This window comes from Eptesicus fuscus, chromosome 8 (genome assembly GCF_027574615.1).
Source record: "Eptesicus fuscus isolate TK198812 chromosome 8, DD_ASM_mEF_20220401, whole genome shotgun sequence".
NCBI classification, from domain to species: domain Eukaryota; kingdom Metazoa; phylum Chordata; class Mammalia; order Chiroptera; family Vespertilionidae; genus Eptesicus; species Eptesicus fuscus.
In genome coordinates, this window is record NC_072480.1 from 3,373,259 (window position 1) to 3,392,759 (window position 19,501).

Genomic DNA, 19,501 nt, shown 5'->3' on the forward strand with positions numbered 1-19,501 from the left:
AGCAAAAGCATGTAGGGGACCCTACACATGCATGATTCAATCATGCACTGGGCCTCTAGTGAGGAAATAAGAAACAAAGAACTCTTACCATTTTCAATAGCATGGATGGACCTGGAGAGTATTATGCTCAGTGAAATAAGCAGGTCAGAGTAAGATAGGTATCACATGATCTCACTAATATGTGGAATCTAATGAACCAAATAAACTGATGATCAAAAATAGTCTCAGAGAGACCCCGTCATCTTGAAGGGGAGAGTGGCTGTGATCGGAAGCCTAGCCTTACCTTCAAACGGGAAGAATTGGATACCTGCCAGGATTCTACAATCACAACACCCAGGGACCAGCTGAGAACCTACAAACACTGGGTCTCAAGCAGCACAAATATAGGGACTCGGACTAGCTCTGCACCTTCTCACAGAAAGGTCAGATTTCACCCAGAGAAAGGTGAGGTCTGCGATCCAGGCTGGAGGGAAAAATGTGTGCAGTGGGATCTAGAGGTACAGAGGAAGTCTGCGCCCCACAAAATCCATGGCTGTTGGGGCCAGTGTAGTCCACGAAATCAACCCGTAGCTGGGCAGGGCACAAAAAGGCAGCCTGAAGTTTTACCAGTATACCGGCTGCGCTGTGCCAGGGGAAAAAGACATGCAGAAATGGGCACAGAGTCGCGTGCAGTGCTGGGGTAAAAAAAGTCGAGTTCGAACGCTTACTCTGGCTCTTTTTTCTCTTTAAATCCTTGCTTTTGATTATGAAGCCCAGTACATAGGATCACCCAATTAAAAACACTCTCAGAGACTGCAGGGGAAAGTTGTTTTTGTGAAACCTGGGTATCAGAGAGGGGGGAAACCATCAGAAAACCAGCTCTGGGGCAGTCCATTCCCCCAAACCAGTATTAAGTGTGGCAGGGAAAAAAAAATCTAAATACTGGGTAGAGAGGACTTATAGCCCCGGATGTCAATACAGAAACACTGCCACCCACGGGTTGAATCACAAATTTACTCTTGTGTAAATACAACTAAAGGCAGGCTGAGAAACAAAGAAATACTGCCTGCTTGAAAACAGGATTGTGGTTTATGACACGGAGGAGCGGTGGAACACGGAACTTCAATACTGTCCTCACTACCTGACAGGAAACAGGCGTGCCAAACAGAACAGTAGAGGAAGTGAATGACCTTCACTACTGCACATTTTTATTTTTTAATTAAGAAACTAATTTTTTTCTTTTTTTCTCACTTGATTTTACTTTTTTAATTATTATATTTTTAATCAGTTTTATTATTACTATTACTAGAGGCCCGGTGCATGAAATTCGTGCACGGGGGTGTGTGTGTCCCTCAGCCCAGCCTGCACCCTCTCCAATCTGGGATATTCCTCTCACAATCCAGGACTACTGGCTCCCAACTGCTCACCTGCCTGCCTTCCTGATTGCTTCTGCCTGCCAGCCTAATCACCCCCTAACCACTCCTCTGCCAGCCTGATTGATGCCTAACTGCTCCCCTGCTAGCCTGTTTGCCCCTAACTGCCCTCCCCTGCAGGCCTGGGTCCCCCCCAACTGCCCTTCCCTGCAGGCTCAGTCGCCCCCAACTTCCCTCCTCTGCCGGCCAGGTCACCCCTAACTGCCCTCCCCTGCAGACTTGATCGCCCCCAACTGCCCTCCCTTGCAGGCCTGGTCCCTCCCAACTGCCCTCTCCTGCTGGCCTGATTGCTCACAACTGCCCTCCCTTGTAGACCTGATCCCTCCCAACTGCCCTCCCCTTTTTTTTTCTTTTCCTCAATATCATTTTTGCACTCTTTTTTATCCCCTAATTCTTTTTTTTAATATTTTTATTGATTTTCCACAGAGAGGAAGGGAGAGGGATAGAGAGCTAGAAACATCGATGAGAGAGAAACATCGACCAGCTGCCTCTTGTACACCCCCCACCAGGGATGTGCCCGCAACCAATGCACATGCCCTTGACCGGAATCGAACCTAGGACCCCTCAGTCCGCAGACCGACGCTCTATCCACTGAGCCAAACCGGTTTCGGCTATCCCCTAATTCTTTTTTCCCCTTTATTTGGGGTTATTAGTATCGTGGACATTTGTGTTCAGTGCTTTGTGCGTTGTGCCTTGTTGTGTTGTATTTTGTCCTTGAAGTCAACACAGGAGAGAGAGAGAGCACTACATAACCAGACACCCGGAAAGGAGAGATCATGGGGAGACAAAGAAACAGCCTGCATACGAAAGAAAAGGAGGGATCACCAGAAAAGGAAGTAAACGAAATGGAGGCAAGTAAATGTGTCAGAGAAAGAATTCAGAGAAATGGTCATAAGGTCACTGAAAAGGTTGGAAGACAAATTCAGCAATATGTGTAAGAACCAAGAGGAAATGAAGAAGAACCAAGAAGAAATGAAAATTGACATCACTGCAATAAAGAACTCAATAGAAAGCATCAACAGTGGACTAGAAGAAGTGGAGGACCACATCAGTGAGCTAGAAGAAAAGGTAGGAAAAAATACCCAAGCAGAGCAGCATCTAGAAAAAAAAAAAAAACTTAAAAAACTGGAGGAGAGCCTAAGGAAATTTTGGGACAACATGAAACAAAACAACATCCACATAATAGGGGTGCCAGAAGGAGAGGAAACTGAGCAAGGAATAGAAAACATGTTTGAAGAAATATTGACAGAAAATTTCCCTGATATTGGGAAGAAAAAACACACACAAGCCCAAGAAGCTCACAGATTCCGAAATAAAAGGAACCCCAAAATACCGATGCCAAGGCACATTATAATTAAATTGGCAAACACCAACGACAAAGTAAGAATCTTAAAAGCAGCCAGAGTTGCCTTAACTGATTTGGCTCAGTGGATAGAATATCGGCCTGTGGACTGAAGGGTCCCAGGTTTGATTCTCGTCAAGGGCATGTACGTTGGTTGTGGGCACATCCACAGTAGGGGGTGTGCAGGAGGCAGCTGATCGATGTTTCTCTCTCATCGATGTTTCCATCTCTCTATCCCTCTCCCTTCCTCTCTATAAAAAATCAATAATATATATAGTGAATATATATATATTTAAAAAGTGGCCAGAGAAAGACAGTTACCTACAAAGGATCCCCCAACAGACTAGGAACTGATTTCTCAACAGAAACACATCATGCCAGAAGGGAATGGAAAGAAATATACAAAGTCATGCAAAGGAAGGGTCTGAATCCAACAATACTGTACCCAGCAAGGCTATCGATCAAAATTGAGGGTGAAATCAGGAGCTTCACAGACAAAAAAGGACTAAGGGAGTTTATCACCACCAAACCAGCAATGCAAGAAATGCTAAAGGGTCTGCTGCAAAAAGAAGAAATGGGAAGGGAAGAAGGAACACATGCAAAAAGAATAAACATGGCAACAAAAAAGTACCTATCAATAATAACTTTTTTTATTGTTATCATGTAAATTGTTTTTTAAATAAATCTTTATTGTTCAAATTATTACAATTGTTCCTCTTTTTTTCCACTATAGCTCCCTTCCACCTAGTTCCCACCCCACCCTCTGACCTTACCCCACCTCCACTGTCCTCATATATAGGTGTACAATTTTTGTCCAGTCTCTTCCAGCACCCCACACCCCTTTCCCCCAAGAATTATAGGTCCACTCCCTTTCTATGCCCCTGATTCTATTATATTCACCAGTTTATTCTGTTCATCAGATTTTTTATTCACTTGATTTTTAGATTCATGTGTTGATAGATATGTATTTGTTGTCACTTTGTTGTTCATAACTTTTATCTTTATATCTTTTTCTTCTTCTTCCTCTTCTTAAAGAATACCTTTCAGCATTTCATATAATACTGGTTTGGTGGTGATGAACTCCTTTAGCTTTTTCTTATCTGTGAAGCTCTTTATCTGACCTTCAATTCTGAATGATAGCTTTAGTGGGTAGAGTAATCTTGGTTGTAGGTTCTTGCTATTCATCACTTTGAATATTTCTTGCCACTCCCATCAGGCCTGCATAGTTTCTGTTGAGAAATCAGCTGACAATTGTATGGGTACTCCCTTGTAGGTAACTAACTGTTTTTCTCTTGCTGCTTTTAATATTCTCTCTTTGTCTTTTGCTCTTGGCATTTTAATTATGATGTGTCTTGGTGTGGTCCTCTTTGGATTCCTTTTGTTTGGGGTTCTCTGCCCTTCCTGGACTTGTAAGTCTATTTCTTTCACCAGGTGGGGGAAGTTTTCCATCATTATTTCTTCAAATAGGTTTTCAGTGTCTTGCTCTCTCTCTTCTTCTGGCACCCCTATAATTCTGATGTTGGTACGCTTGAAGTTGTCCCAGAGGCTCCTTACACTATCTTCATATTTTTGGATTCTTTTTTCTTTTTGCTTTTCCGGTTGGGTGTTTTATGCTTCTTTGTATTTCAAATCTTTGACTTGATTCTTGGTATTCTCTAGTCTGCTGTTGGATTTGTGTATATTATTTTTTATTTCAGTCAGTGTATGCTTAATTTCTAGTTGGTCCTTTTTCATATTCTTGATGGTCTCACTAAATTTATCGGCCTTTTCTAGAAAATACTTGAAAAACCTTATAACCATGATTTTGAACTCTATATCCAGTAGTTTGCTTTCCTCCATTTCTTTCATTTGTCAACTGTTTCTTTGTCTCCGCATTTTGGCTGATTCCTTGAGTTGATAGAGTGGCTTTGTGTGCTAGGTTTCCTATAGGGCCCAGTGGCTCAGCCTCCCCAGTCACCTGAGGTGGACACTCTTGGTGCACCCCTTTGTGGGATGTGTGCACAGTCTTGTTATAGTTAAGCCTTGATTGTTGTTGGTATCACTGGGAGGAATTGGTGAGGATCAGCTGTGTATATAATGGGAGAACTTCTGTGCTGGAGACACCCTTATGAGGCAAGACTTGCTTCAGTGGGGCTTTGGTGCTCACTGAGTCTGCCCCCTGAGTGTGTCCCTTATGGATCTGAGGAGTTGTAATCTGGATTGTCCTACTCTGACCCCTGGGTACACTGGCTCTTGGATCTCCAAGGAGGTGCTAATTTAGCCTCTGACTAAGGCCACCCAGCAGGAGCTATGGAGAGATCTGCAGATTCCTCTTCTTTGTTTGGGTTTTGGAAGTGCCCAGATGAGACCCAGCTGTGAAGCAATGCAAGCTGCTGCGGGGCCTTGGGCCTTCTTTTGGATGTTCTTGGTCTCACTGACTCAGCTGCAGTTTGTTAGTAAGTTTAGATTTCAGAGGACAAGGCCATTCATATGCAAAAGCCTCTGCACACAGTTGGATGTGGTGGAGTCTCAGGGTGGAGCAAACAGCAATGGCTTCCCATCAGCCCTGCCCTAAGAGGCCCCTGGGTCTCAGTGTCCCTTGGTAATTGCTGCAAGCACCTCTGAGAGAAAGCTGCCCCCGTGTTCCGCTCGCTGCCAGACAGGCCAATTTCTCCCCGTATGAGTCTGGTTCCCCAGAGTCTCGCTCGAAACTGTTCAGAACAGTTGGGAGCTTTTGTCTCCCTCCCACTTGAAAAAGAGAGCCCTGTACTCAGTTGCCAGCCCTCTCCGCACGCACCTCCATACCTCTGCTTTTACTTCTGCAGTCAACTCAGTCTCAGTGTGCTTTTTTCTTCCCTTCTAGTTGTAGAATTTCCACTTAGCCAGCCTTCCTGTGGTTCTGGATGATGTCCATTTTGTCTTTTAGTTGTAGTTTTGAAGTTGTTGTGTGAGGCAGCAATTTGAGGTGTTAACCTATGCCACCATCTTGGTTTCTCCCATCAATAATAACTTTAAATGTAAATGGATTAAATGTCCCAATCAAAAGACATAGTGTTGCTGAGTGGATAAAAAAACAAGACCCATATATCTGCTGTCTACAAGAGACCCACCTCAGAATAAAGGACTCACACAGACTGATGGTGAAGGGGTAAAAAATGGTTTTTGAGGCAAATGGAAATTTAAAAAAAGCTGGGGTAGCAATACTTTTATCTGACAAATTAGATCTCAAAGTCAAGGACATAACAGGAAAGAAGGAAGGCACTTGATAATACTAAAAGGAGCAATCCAACAAGAAGATATAACCCTGGTAAACATATACACATCCTGTATTGGAGCACCTAAATACATAAAAAACTTCTGGAGGATATCAAGGGAGAGATTGACAGCAATACAATCATAGTAGGGGACTTTAATACCCAACTAACACCACTGGACAAATCCTCTAAACAAAATCAACAAAGAAACAACAATCCTAAATGACACACTAGATCAGATGGAATTAATTAACATCTTCAGAACATTACACCCAAAATTCAAAGAATATACATTCTTCTAAAGTGCACATGGGACATTTTCAAAGATAGACCATATACTGGGACACAGGCAAAGTCTCTTCAAATTCAAGAAGATAGAAACCATATAAAGCATCTTCTCAGATCACAATGGCATAAAACTAGAAATCAATTACAATAAAATCCAAACACCTTGAGGCTAAATAGCAGGCTATTAAACAATGACTGGATTACCAAAGAGATCAAAGAAGAAATAAAAAGCATCATGGCAACAAATGACAATGAAAACACAACAATCCAAAATCTATGGGACACAGTGAAAGCAGTCTTGAGAGGGAAGGTCATAGCTCTACTGGTCTACCTCAAAAAACAAGAAACAATGGTAATAAATTATCTAACCACACAACTCAAAGAGTTAGAAAGAGAGCAACAAGAAAAGACCAGCTTAAGCAGAAGGAATGAAATAATAAAGATCAGAGTGGAGATAAACGACATAGAGACCAAAAAAAATAATAATACAAAAGATCAACAAAACCAAGAGCTAATTCTTTGAAAGGATAAACAACCTCTAGCCAGGCTCACCAAAAAGCAAAGACAGAGGACCCAAATAAACAAAATCAGAAATGAAAGAGGTGAAGTAACAACCAATTCTACAGAAATACAAAGATTCTGAAAAATACTATGAACAACTCTATTCCAACAAAATGGACAACCTAGATGAAATGGACATATTCTTAGAAAAATACAAGATCCCAAAACTCAACCAAGAAGAATAAAAACCTGAATAAGCCAATAACTATTGAAGAAATTGAAACAGTGATCAAAAATCTCCCAGCAAACAAAAGTCCTAGTCCAGACAGCTTTACAGGGGAGTTCTACCAAGCATTCAATGAAGAACTAAAACCTATCCTCCTCAAACTATTCCAAAAAATTCAAGAGGAAGGAACACTTCCAAGCTCTTTCTGTGAAGCCAGCATTACCCTAATCCCAAAACCTGATAAAGACACCACAAAAAAAGCAAACTACAGGCCAATATCCTTGATGAACATAGAAGCTAAAATCTTCAACAAAATTCTAGCAAATCGGATTCAACAATACATTAGAAAGATCATACATCATGACCAAGTGGGATTTATTTTGGGGATACAAGGATGGTAAAATATCTGCAAATCAATAAATGTGATATATCACATAAACAAACTGAGAGACAAAAATCACATAATCATATCAATTGATGCAGAAAAAGCATTTGACAAAATCCAACACCCTTTCCTGATAAAACCTCTCAGCAAAGTGGGAATAGAGGGATCGTACCTCAACATAATAAAAGCCATATATGACAAACCCACAGCAAACATCATACTCAATGGGCAAAACCTGAACCCATTTCTCCTAACAGGAACAAGATAAAGATGCCCACTTTCACCACTCCTATTTGACATAGTACCAGAAGTACTAGCCATTGCTATCAGACAAGAAGAAGAAATAAAAGGCAACCAAATTGGAAAAGAAAGACGTAAAACTGTCCTTATTTGCCAATGACTTGATACTATACATAGAAAACCCCAAAGACTCCATCAAAAAGCTACTAGACCTAATAAATGAATTAGGCAATGTAGCAGGATACAGAATTAACACCCAGAAATCTATGGCCTTTTTATACACCAATAACGAACTCACAGAAAGAGAAATGGGAAAAAAACAATTACATTTACCATTGAACCAAAAAAAAAAAAAGATACCTAGGAATAAACTTAACTAAGGACATAAAAGACCTGTACTCAGAAAACTACAGGACATTGAAAAAAGAGATAGAGGAAGACATAAACAAATGGAAGAACATACTGTGTTCATGGATTGGTAGAATTAACATCATTAAAATGTCCATACTACCCAAAGCAATCTATAAATTCAATGCAATCACCATTAAACTACCAACGGCATACTTCAAAGACCTAGAACAAACTCTCCAAAAATTCACCTGGAATAAAAAAAGATCCTGAATAGCCACAGCTATTCTCAGAAAGAAGAACAAAGTTGGAGGGATCACAATACCAGATATCAAGCTATATTACAAAGCCACTGTTCTCAAAACTGCTTGGTACTAGCACAGGATCAGATATATAGACCAATGGAACAGAATAGAGAACCCAGAAATTGACCCAAGCCATTATACTCAATTAATATTTGACAAAGGAGGTAAGAGCATACAATGGAGTCAAACAGTCTCTTTAATAAATGGTGCTTGGAAATTTGGTCAGATACATGCAAAAAAAAATGAAACTACATCACCAACTTACACCATACACAAAAAGAAACTCAAAATGGCTAAAGTACTTGAATGTAAGATGGGAAACCATAAAAATCCTACAAGACTCCATAGGCAGCAAAATTGCAGACATTTGTCGTAGCAATATCTTTACAGACACAGTTCCTAGGGCAAGAGATACTAAGGAAAAGTAAACAAATGAGACTACATCAAAATAAAAAGCTTCTGCACAGCAAAAGAAACATCAACAAAACAAGAAAGCTTACTGAATGGGAGAACGTATTTGCCAATGTTATCTCCAATAAAAGTTTAATCTCCAACAGTTACAGAGTCCTCATACAACTTAACAAAATGAAGATAAATGATCCAATCAAAAAATGGGCAAAGGACCTAAATAGACGCTTTTCAAAAGAGGACATTCAGAAAGCCAAGAAACATGAAAATATGCTTAAAGTCACTAATCATCCAAGAAATGCAAATCAAAACAACAATGAGGTACCACCTCACACATGTCAGAATGGCTGTCATCAACAAATCAACAAATGTCAAGTGTTGGCGAGGATGTGGTGAAAAAGGAACCCTCCTGCACTGCTGGTGGGAATGCAGACTGGTGTAGCCATTGTGGGAAACAGTATGGCGTTTCCTCAAATATTTAAAAGTGGAACTGTCATTTGACCCCCTAATACCACTTCTAGGAATATATCCCAAGAAAACAGGAACCAATCAGAAAGGATATTGCACCCCTATGTTCATAGCAGCACAATTTACAATAGGTAAGATTTGAAAACAGCCTAAATGCCCATCAGCAGATGAATGGATTAGAAAACTGTGGTACATCTACACAATGGAGTACTACGCTGCTATAAAAAAGAAGGAATTCTTACCATTTGCAGCAGCATGGATGGAACTGGAGAGCATTATGCTAAGTGAAATAAGCCAGTCAATGAAAGAAAAATACCTCATGATCTCACTCATTTATGGATAATAAAGAACATTATAACCTGATGAACCAAAAGATAGATACAGAGGCAGAGAAGCATCGAACAGACTGTCAAATTAAAGTGGGAAGGCTGGGGTGTGTTGGGGGTGGGGTAAGAGATCAGTCGAAGGACTTGTATGCATGCATATAAGCATAACCAATGAACACAAGACACTGGGGGGCGGGTGAGGGCATGTGCCGGGGGGAGGGTAGCGTAGGCTGGGGGAAGGTCAATGGGGAAAAAAGGGAGACACATCTACTACTATTTGTAATTCTTTAAACAATAAAAAAAAAAAGTCTCAGAGTCATAGAAGCATGAATAGACTGTTGAAACTCAGAGGGAAGGCAGGGGAGGGTTGGTAGGAAGAGACCAACCAATGAACTTGTATTCATATATGCAGAACCTGTGGACACAGACAATGGGGTGGTGAGGACCTGGGGGCAGGGGGATAGACGGGAGTGGGCTAGAAGAGGTTAATGGGGTGTGGCGGAGGAGGACTTGTGTAATACTTTAATCAATAAAGATTAAAAAAAAAATCAGTGCCAGAAGCAGGAGACAGCAAGGCAGAGATTATAAACTCCTTGCTATTCATATGTGTCTTCTGCATTGTCTAATCCACATAAGAGAACACTGAGATTGTGACTGGGCCATTTCTTTTCTTAATAACTAGAATTCATGCACCAGTGGGGTCCCTTGGCCTGGCCTGCAGGATCGGGCCAAAACTGGCTCTCGAACATCCCCTGAGGGGTCCTGGATTGGGAGAGGGCACAGGCCAGGCTGAGGGACCCACCGGTGCATGAGCAGGGCTGGAGAGGGACACGGGAGGTTGGCCAGCTGGGGAGGGACTGCAGGAGGGTTCCAGGGCATGTCCAGCCTGTCTCACTCAGTCCTGATTTGCCAGACCAAAGCAGCAAGCTAACCTACCAGTCGGAGCATCTGCCCCCTGGTGGTTATTGCGCATTATAGTGAGTGGTTGAGTGGCCTTAGCTTATCATTAGCATATTACACTTTGATTGGTTGAACGGAGGACCAGACACTTAGCATATTAGGCTTTTATTATATAGAATATTTTTTAAAGAGTGGGCCACTTCTGCTCAGTTGTTGGAGAGTTGGCCCGGGGACTGAAGGATCTTGGGCCCTTGGTTGCAGGCTCAGTCTCCAGCAGGATCATTCAGGGCTCAATCGGGAAGGCAATCGATGTTGTTTCTCTTTTTGTGTCTCTCCCCCTCCCTTTCATTATCTCTAAAAAATCAATGGAAAAATATCCTCCAGTGAGGTTTAATAACACTAAGAAAAAAGTGAGCCACTTCTGAGTGGTATCAATTCTGAGGACCTAATTAGTTTACTTGCAATAAACATATCAAATACAATCTGTGTCTTTTCCAAATGTTTCCTGGTGTTTCACACTCAGAGCAATCTCAAGCTTAACATCTAGCCTAGAGCAGAGGCAAATGGGTCAGCTATAGAAAGTTGATTTAAATTCGAGTTTAAGGTTCTTCTACAAATGCTGTTTTAAACAAGGTCGTTGCTTAACTACAACAGTATGATAATGCAAAAATGACATCTACCATAGAAGGAAAATGCAGTGCTTTGAGAACCTGACAAAGCAGTTAAGTACAAGGCCTTGCATTTACTAGTCCATTTCTGGGGTACCTGGACCTTTTGGATGACTGATTTTCTTATGCACAGGAGCAAACTGAGTAAGTCCTATGTGGCTTTCTTCTATTTTCACCTCTGCAGTAAATGCCTTTTCTATGAAGAGCTCCTGGCTGATGGAGAATCAAAGGTTATCAGTACGTTGCTGGCATTTCTTAAAAGTATTAGTAGGAGTCCATAATGACCTCAAAAGCCATGCTACCTAGGGTGTAGTCAGGCCTTGAGGCAAGGTTCTACATTAATGTTGCTCAGTGCCCATAAAATTGTATCTCTGCTAGATTAGATAGTATTAAGTCTTTATGGCTGTTAAGCAAATAAATATGTGTAAGAAAATGACAATCCACATAATTATATAACTAGTTTTAAGTACCATTTACTACTCAAGAGTGAATAGATTTTCTTCTGCCGACACCAGCGCAAACCAGTTGCTCTGGTGCAGTCCATGGGCGAAATTATCCTCTTTACTCTGAAAAGCTGATAAGGAACAACGGGCAAGTAACAGTAACCATCAGAGTGGACATAAGATTTGTTGGTCTTATCTCTCTGCTGGTAACAATCCTCCTTGGTCTTAGGCTCCGTGTAGAAAGGAAAAGTCTCTGGGGTGAGCGGTGAGGGGTGAGGGGTGTTGCGAGGAGGGGGACTGGCAGGAGCAGTGAAGTACCACCGCTGGTAGACCCTGCACCGCGGCCCCGAGCGGGGCTTGGTCTCGGACGGAGGCGAGCCGGCGGTCTCGCAGGAAGACGGAGAAGACAGCAGGTCAGGGCCATCGGGCTCTGGCGGCGAGGTGCCCGCAGCAAATTTCCGCAAAAGTGACCGCGTGGCGGGCCGCGCTGCAGCTCGGCGCAGGCCCCTCAGCTGCCCGGGCGGCGGCGGCGGGGCGGGGGCCAGGCGGCTGGCAGCTTTCCAGGTCGGCGCACTCACAGGGGCGCTGAGCCCGGGAGGCTCCAGCCTGACTGACGCCGGCCGGGCCGGGGCCGCTGCGCCGCTGCAGACACACAGATTTGGGCCCCACCTCCAGCGTCGGGACGGCAGCCGCGGGGCGCGCGCAGCCAGGCCGTGAGTGCTGGGGTGCTCGGAGCGGCGCCGGGGACCCCCGCGGGGCTGGGAACAGCCAGACTTGGGGTGGGGAGAGGACTGAATGCCGACGTGGGCGCAGGTAACACGGGAGAGCGCGTGCGCGTGGGTAGCTTTTCCCGCTGCGGGGAAGCCTAGGGGCTGCGGTGTGCGGGGGTGGGGCCGTTTGGGGTGGGCTGGGGGACGGGGTCCGGGAGCCGGAGGGGCAGCTCCTGGGAACTGACAGCGCCCTTCTCTCCCCTCGAGGCCGCAGCCGCCCCGCTGCTGGCTCCGGGGACCCGTCAGGACGCTGCTGTCTCGGCGGATGCCCGCTGGGCAAGGCTGCGGCCAGGGGCGTGGGCAGGAGTGCGGGCTGGCTCTCCGCCCTGCGGCCGGCCCCGCGCGGGGCGGGCCCCGAGGGCCTGGCCTGGGCGCTGAGCGCCCGCTTGCTGCGGCTGGGGGTGTGGTGGGTGGGGCAGGGCAGAGATGGAGGTGGGACTCTCCGGGCCTCTCGGACTTGCTGTCTCCGAGGTATTTTGCTCTGCTTACCTTTGCGCGCGGGAAAGCTGGGACCGTTCTGCAAGTGTCTCCGGGCTGGCGCCTAGCTCGTGTCCAGAACTGGGGTGCCTGTCTTTCCCCTGCCTGCCGTTGGGTGCCGGCTCTCTGCGGAGAGGAGGGTGGCGAAGTGGGGAGCAGATACCAGAGACTAAGTGACGCCAGCATTGTGAGGGGAAGGAAGAGCAAGGGGAAACATTGTTAGGAGCTGACAAGTCTTCCGTGACTATTCCTTCCTCCTCCCACCTCTGCAGTGGTAATTTGAAATGATAGTTTAGAAACACTGTTGACATGTTTCTGGGCTAGAACTGGTACTCCTAAAAAATAACCTACAAATGATGTAAGTCTAGTTTGGAATAAACTTGCATGTAAATTCTTTACCCAGGAATTCACAGACACACACCCTCAGAGCAATGTGGATTGCTTTTAATTAGTTCAATTTACAAATATTGTTTCAGTGCCCTGCCTAATTTATCCAGTGATCTTTTGGAAATGTGGGTTAGCAAGAATAATAGAGGATAACTGTAAAGTCATAGGCATTTAATAATGTTACCTCCTTGGCCTTAAGCATTTGGGGCGTCCTTCTGGGTGAGTGAAATGTTAATACTATAGGTTTCTGCCTCAGGATGCCTGTTGTTCTAAGGGAATGCCATTGGATGTTTACATTTTAAAATAGTGATCTATATTTAAAAAGGAAGTAAAAGTAAAACCCAAACACATTCTCCTAACTCCAGATAGACAATTCAACACGTGAGTTTCCCTGTGCTTGTAGAAAACCACGAACAAGATTTTGGACCACTTTCAAGTTTGTGGTTATCCGAGAATGACACTGCATATATGGAAATGATGTAATAGTTTACAAATAAGGAGCACTTTAAACATAATATGACATAAGTTTCAAATAATAAAAACAACTTTTAGTGATAATAATTGCCTTCATCCATGCCAAGTCAACTATTCTGACACAACCAATTCCCTTTTCTATGCTTGACTGGCTATCTTTGTCAGAAATGTTTTGTGCTTCAGCTCCCTGGTTGTGTAACTGGACAACCAAGGGGTCTGGGTTGCCTGTCACTACTTGAGCCAATTTAGCAGAGACAGGGTTGAATCACATATGAGCGTTTATTCCAATAATGCTGGCAGTATGGGAGAGCAGCAGGTCATCCATAAAAATCTGCTCTGACCCCCCTTGCCAGTTGGCTGGTTATATACACACCAGGGAGAAGATAGCTACATGCAGCTGGGACCTACAAATGTACCATGGAAAGGGGAGGGTGGAGTCTGCAGTCCCGCCTTCAGGAGCTCAAAGTCTGATAACCAGGTGGCTAATCTACGATGTTACAAACCGCTCAGCCTGTTTCTGGGAATGGAGCATGGTCAACATTCCAAGGAAAAACTCCCAGAGGCGGTCAGGGTCCAGGTGCAGCAACCAAATCAAAGCATGCTCTATCCTTGGTCTGTTCTCAAAATGTTATTTCTTTTCTGAGTGATGGACCCATGGAGGTGTCTTATTTTTTACAGGCCTCTTTCATCCTCCAGTTTCCTAGGGTCTGTAAGAAAACTTCTTATCTATAGTTAGTGAGGTGAATAATTATTAGACAACTGTGGCTCTATTCTCATTACATGTCCTTCCCCATTCTTAGTTTCAGGCTGTGTTTAAGAGAGTGCCAATATAGTCTTGATCTGAGCAAACTCATTTTTTATCAGCACAGTGCTTACTAAAATTCAAAGATAAAAACAAGTTTTAGGTTAAACCCTAAGTATTTTACAATTCTCACACTTTTGTCATCAATATTTTAAAGTCGGCATGAGCTATTTGACTCTTCTTAAAATCTTTTTCTTTTATTTTTATATCTCCAGTTAATGAGTAATCAGATATTATTCATAGATGTCAACTATGCATCTCTAATTGCCTAAGACAAGGAATGGCAAAGAAGAGATTTCCTTTTTAATGAAACATTACCAAAAATATCTTTAAGTAATAACTGGTAAATTTCTTTATCCTTTCTAATTGTGCGATCAGTTGGAGAAAAAAGTCTGTCAAGAAATTATTCTATAAATATTAAAATATTTAACTTCAGTTTTACAAATAGTTTTAATTCTGATTAATGAGAGTATACATTTCTTCACCAAAGTAGAGAGATATCCTATCTAATAATAGACAAATATGCAAATTGACCGCATCTTCGCTACACCCAAGCCACGCCCACCAACCAATCAGGATGAGTATGCAAATTACCCAGCAAAGATGGCGGCTAATTTGCAGGATTTTTCCTGCAACGGGAACGCTAGTTGTTTAATAAGTGGTCACTATAACACTTAGGTAACTAACTCGTTTCTATCTGACATTCCTTCTGCAGAAAAACAGAATAACAATTTCATTATATTCTGCCTAATATGTTCGAAATAATATTGATCCACAGAATGTATTCTGATTTAAGGGAAGGTGAAGGTTATGGAAAATAAGGTGTTTATTTAAATTTGAAAAGCATACTATATTAAATTATAAAGCTCTAATGAAGCTTAGAGCAGATTTTCATAACATCTAGAAAGGAATTCAGAAACAGGGAAGTGTCCAGAGTAAAACAGTAAATATAGTACTACAGTGAAAGCATAAATATTTTATTTTTATTTAGTTACTTTTTTAGTTTTAATAAATCTTTATTGTTCAAATTATTACAATTGTACCTCTTTTTTCCCCCCATAGCTCCCCTCCACCCAGTTCCCACCCCACCCTCTGCCCTTACCCCCAACTGTCTTCATCCATAGGTGTACGATCATTGTCCAGTCTCTTCCCTCACCCGCCACACCCTTTTCCCTTCGAGAATTGTCAGTCCACTCCCTTTCTGTGCCCCTGATTCTATTATATTCACCAGTTTATTCTGTTTATCAGATTTTTTACTCACTTGATTTTTAGATTCACTTGTTGATAGATATGTATTTGTTGTTCATAATTTTTATCTTTACCTTTTTCTTCTTCTTCCTCTTCTTAAAGAATACCTTTCAGCATTTCATGTAATCCTGTTTTGGTGGTGATGAACTCCTTTAGCTTTTTCTTATCTGTGAAGTTCTTTATCTGTGCTTCAATTCTAAATTATAGCTTTGCTGGGTAGAGCAGTCTTGGTTGTAGGTTCTTGCTATTCATCACTTTGAATATTTCTTGCCACTCCCATCAGGCCAGCATAGTTTCTGTTGAGAAATCAGCTGACAATTGTATGGGTACTCCCTGGTAGGTAACTAACTGTTTTTCTCTTGCTGCTTTTAATAGTCTCTCTTTGTCTTTGCTCTTAGCATTTTAATTATGATGTGTCTTGGTGTGGTCCTCTTTGGATTTCTTTTGTTTGGGGTTCTGTGCCCTTCCTGGACTTGTAAGTCTATTTCTTTCTCCAGGTGGGGAAAGTTTTCTGTCATTATTTCTTCAAATAGGTTTTCAGTATCTTGCTCTCTCTCTTCTGCTGGCACCCCCATAATTCAGATGTTGGTACGCTTGAAGTTGTCCCAGAGGCTCCTTACACTAACTTCATATTTTTGGATTCTTTTTTCTTTTCTTTTCCAGTTGGGTGTTTTTTGCTTCTTTGTATTGCAAATCTTTGACTTGATTCATGTGATCCTCTAGTCTGCTGTTGACTCTCTGTATATTATTTTTTATTTCAGTCAATGTATACTTAATTTCTAGTTGGTCCTTTTTCATATCCTCGAGGGTCTCACTAAATTTATCTGCCTTTTCTAGAAAATACTTGAAAAACCTTATAACCATGAGTTTGAACTCTATATCCAGTCGTTTGCTTTCCTCCATTTCTTTCATTTGTCAACTGTTTCTTTGTCTCCGCATTTTGGCTGCTTCCTTGAGTTGATAGAGTGGCTTTGTGTGCTAGGTGTCCTATAGGGCCCAGTGGCTCAGCCTCCCAGTCACCTGAGGTGGACACTCTTGGTGCACCCCTTTGTGGGCTGTGTGCACAGTCTTGTTGTAGTTAAGTCTTGATTGTTGTTGGTATCACTGGGAGGAATTGACCTCCAGGCCAATCGGCTGTGAGGATCAGCTGTGTATACGATGGGAGAACTTCTGTGCTAGAGACACCCTTATGAGGCAAGACTTGCTTCAGTGTGGCTTTGGTGCTCACTGAGTCTGCCCCCTGAGTATGTCCCTTATGGATCTGAGGAGTTGTAATCTGGATTGTCCTACTCTGACCCCTGGGTACACTGGCTCTTGGATCTCCAAGGAAGTGCTAATTTAGCCTCTGCCTGAGGCCACCCAGCAGGAGCTATGGAGAGATCTGCAGATTCCTCTTCTTTGTTTGGGTTTTGGAGGTGCCCAGATGAGACCCAGCTGTGAAGCAATGCAAGCTGCTGTGGGGCCTTGGGCCTTCTTTTGGATGTTCTTAGTCTCACTGACTCAGCTGCAGTTTGTTAGGTAAGTTTAGATTTCAAAGGACCAGGCCATTCATATGCAAAAGCCTCTGCGCTCAGCTTGGATGGGGCTGAGTCTCAGGGCAGAGCAAATAGCTCTGGCTTCCCATCAGCCCTGCCCTAAGAGGCACCTGGGTCTCAGTGTCCCTTGGTAATTGCTGTAAGCACCTCTGAGAGAAAGCCGCCCTCGTGTTCCGCTCTCTGCCAGACAGTCCAGTTTCTCCCCGTATGAGTCTGGGTCCCCAGAGTCTCACCCAGAACTTGAGTTCAGAGCAGCCTGGAGCTTTTGTTTCCCTCCCAATTGAGAAAGCCAGCCACATACTCAGTTGCCAGCCCTCTCAGCGCACGCCTCCTTACCTCTACACTTCCGCAGCTCCTCGGAGTCTCAGTGTGCTTTTGTTTTTCCTTCTAGTTGTAGAATTTCCACTCAGGCAGTCTTCCTGTGGTTCTGGATGATGTCCATTTTGTCTTTTAGTTGTGGTTTTGAAATTGTTGTGTGAGGCGGCAAGTTCAGGTGTTTACCTATGCTGCCATCTTGGTTTCTCCACATAAATCTCTTTTAATAGTTGTATATTTTATTGGTTACTGTTGCTAGTAAGTTGAAAACTTATTCTAACTCAAAGCGAACAGTAAATTATAAGTAAATTAATGATTTTTTTTCTGTTAACCTAGTGAATATCCAAATCATGAGTAGGGACTTAACAACAATAAAAACAAATATCATTTGGCAATAAAGTAACCTTTTAAAATAAGTATTCCTATAAATTAGGAGTGGGGAACATCTGGCCAGGGCCGTATGAGGCCTTCAAAATCATTTGGTCTGGCCCTGCTGAGGAATTAGAGGTGCGTTAATTAAATGTTTGACCAAATATAGCAGGCTAATTTCTTTTTTTTTTTAAACAAACTATCTTACCTTATAATAGACAAATATGCAAATTGACCGCACCTTCGCTACGCCCAAGCCACGCCCACCAACCAAGCCACGCCCATCAACCACGCCCACCAGGAAACCGTTGCAGGGAAGCTGGGGTGCGGCGGAGCCCAAGGCCACCGCCCAGGGCCAAGCCGGGACCCTGAGAGAAGGTAGAAGGCGGTGGCCATAGCCAAGGCCTGGGTCCCTGGTGCCGGCAGAAAACTGGTGCAGGCAGCCAGGTGAATGAAGGTCTATTGCACGAATCTTCGTGCAAATGGGCTACTAGTATCCTATATAATAAAGAGGTAATATGCAAATTGACCCTAATGCCCTCATGTCACAAGATGGCCGCCCCACGTTGTCATAAGATGGCTGCCCCCACGTTATCACAAGATGGCCACCACAAGATGGCTGTCCCCACATCATCACAAGATGGCCACCCCACGTCATCACAAGATGGCCACCCCCACATCATCACAAGATGGCCGCCCCCAAGTCATCACAAGATGGCCACTCCCACATTGTCACATGATGGCCGGCAGGGAAGGACAATTGGGGGTAACCAGGCCTGCAGGGGATGGCAGTTGGGGGTTATCATGCTGGCAGGGGAGCAGTTAGGTGTCAATCATGCTGGCAGGGGAGCAGTTAGGTGTCAAACAGGCCAGCAGGGGAGCAGTTAGGGGGCTATCAGGCTGGCAGACAGAGTGGTTAGGGGCATTCAGGGAGCCAGGCAGGCAAGTGTTAGGAGCTAGCAGTCCCGAATTGTTGTGTGAGGCGGCAAGTTCAGGTGTTTACCTATGCCGCCATCTTGGTTTCTCTGCATAAATCTCTTTTAATAGTTGTATATTTTATTGGTTACTGTTGCTAGTAAGTTGAAAATTTATTAAGTTGAGAGGTATGTCCAACTGCCAGTTTAGGCCCAATCCCACAGGGGTCGCGCCTAAACTGGCAGTCTGACATCCCCCAACGGATCCCAGATTGGAGAGGGTGCAGGCTGGTCTGAGGGACACCCCTCCAGTGCACAAATTTTGTGCACCAGGTGTCTAATTATATATATAGTTGTGTGTTTTTTAAACAAATATATATATATATATATATATCCAACATAATAAAAGGGTAAATGGCAAATCAACCGAATGGCGGAATGACTGGTAGCTATGACACACACTGACCACCAGGGGGCAGATGCTCAATGCAGGAGCTTCCCCCTGGTGGTCAGAGCACAGCAGTGGTGGCCGTCAGTCAGACATTCCCTGAGGGCTCCTGGACTGCGAAAGGGCGCAGGCCAGGCTGAGGGGCACACCCCCCCTCCAGTGCACGAATGTTGTGCACCAGGCCACTAGTGTGTGTGCATATATATATATATATATATATATATATATATATATATGATTGATTTCAGAGAGGAAGGGAGAGGGAGAAA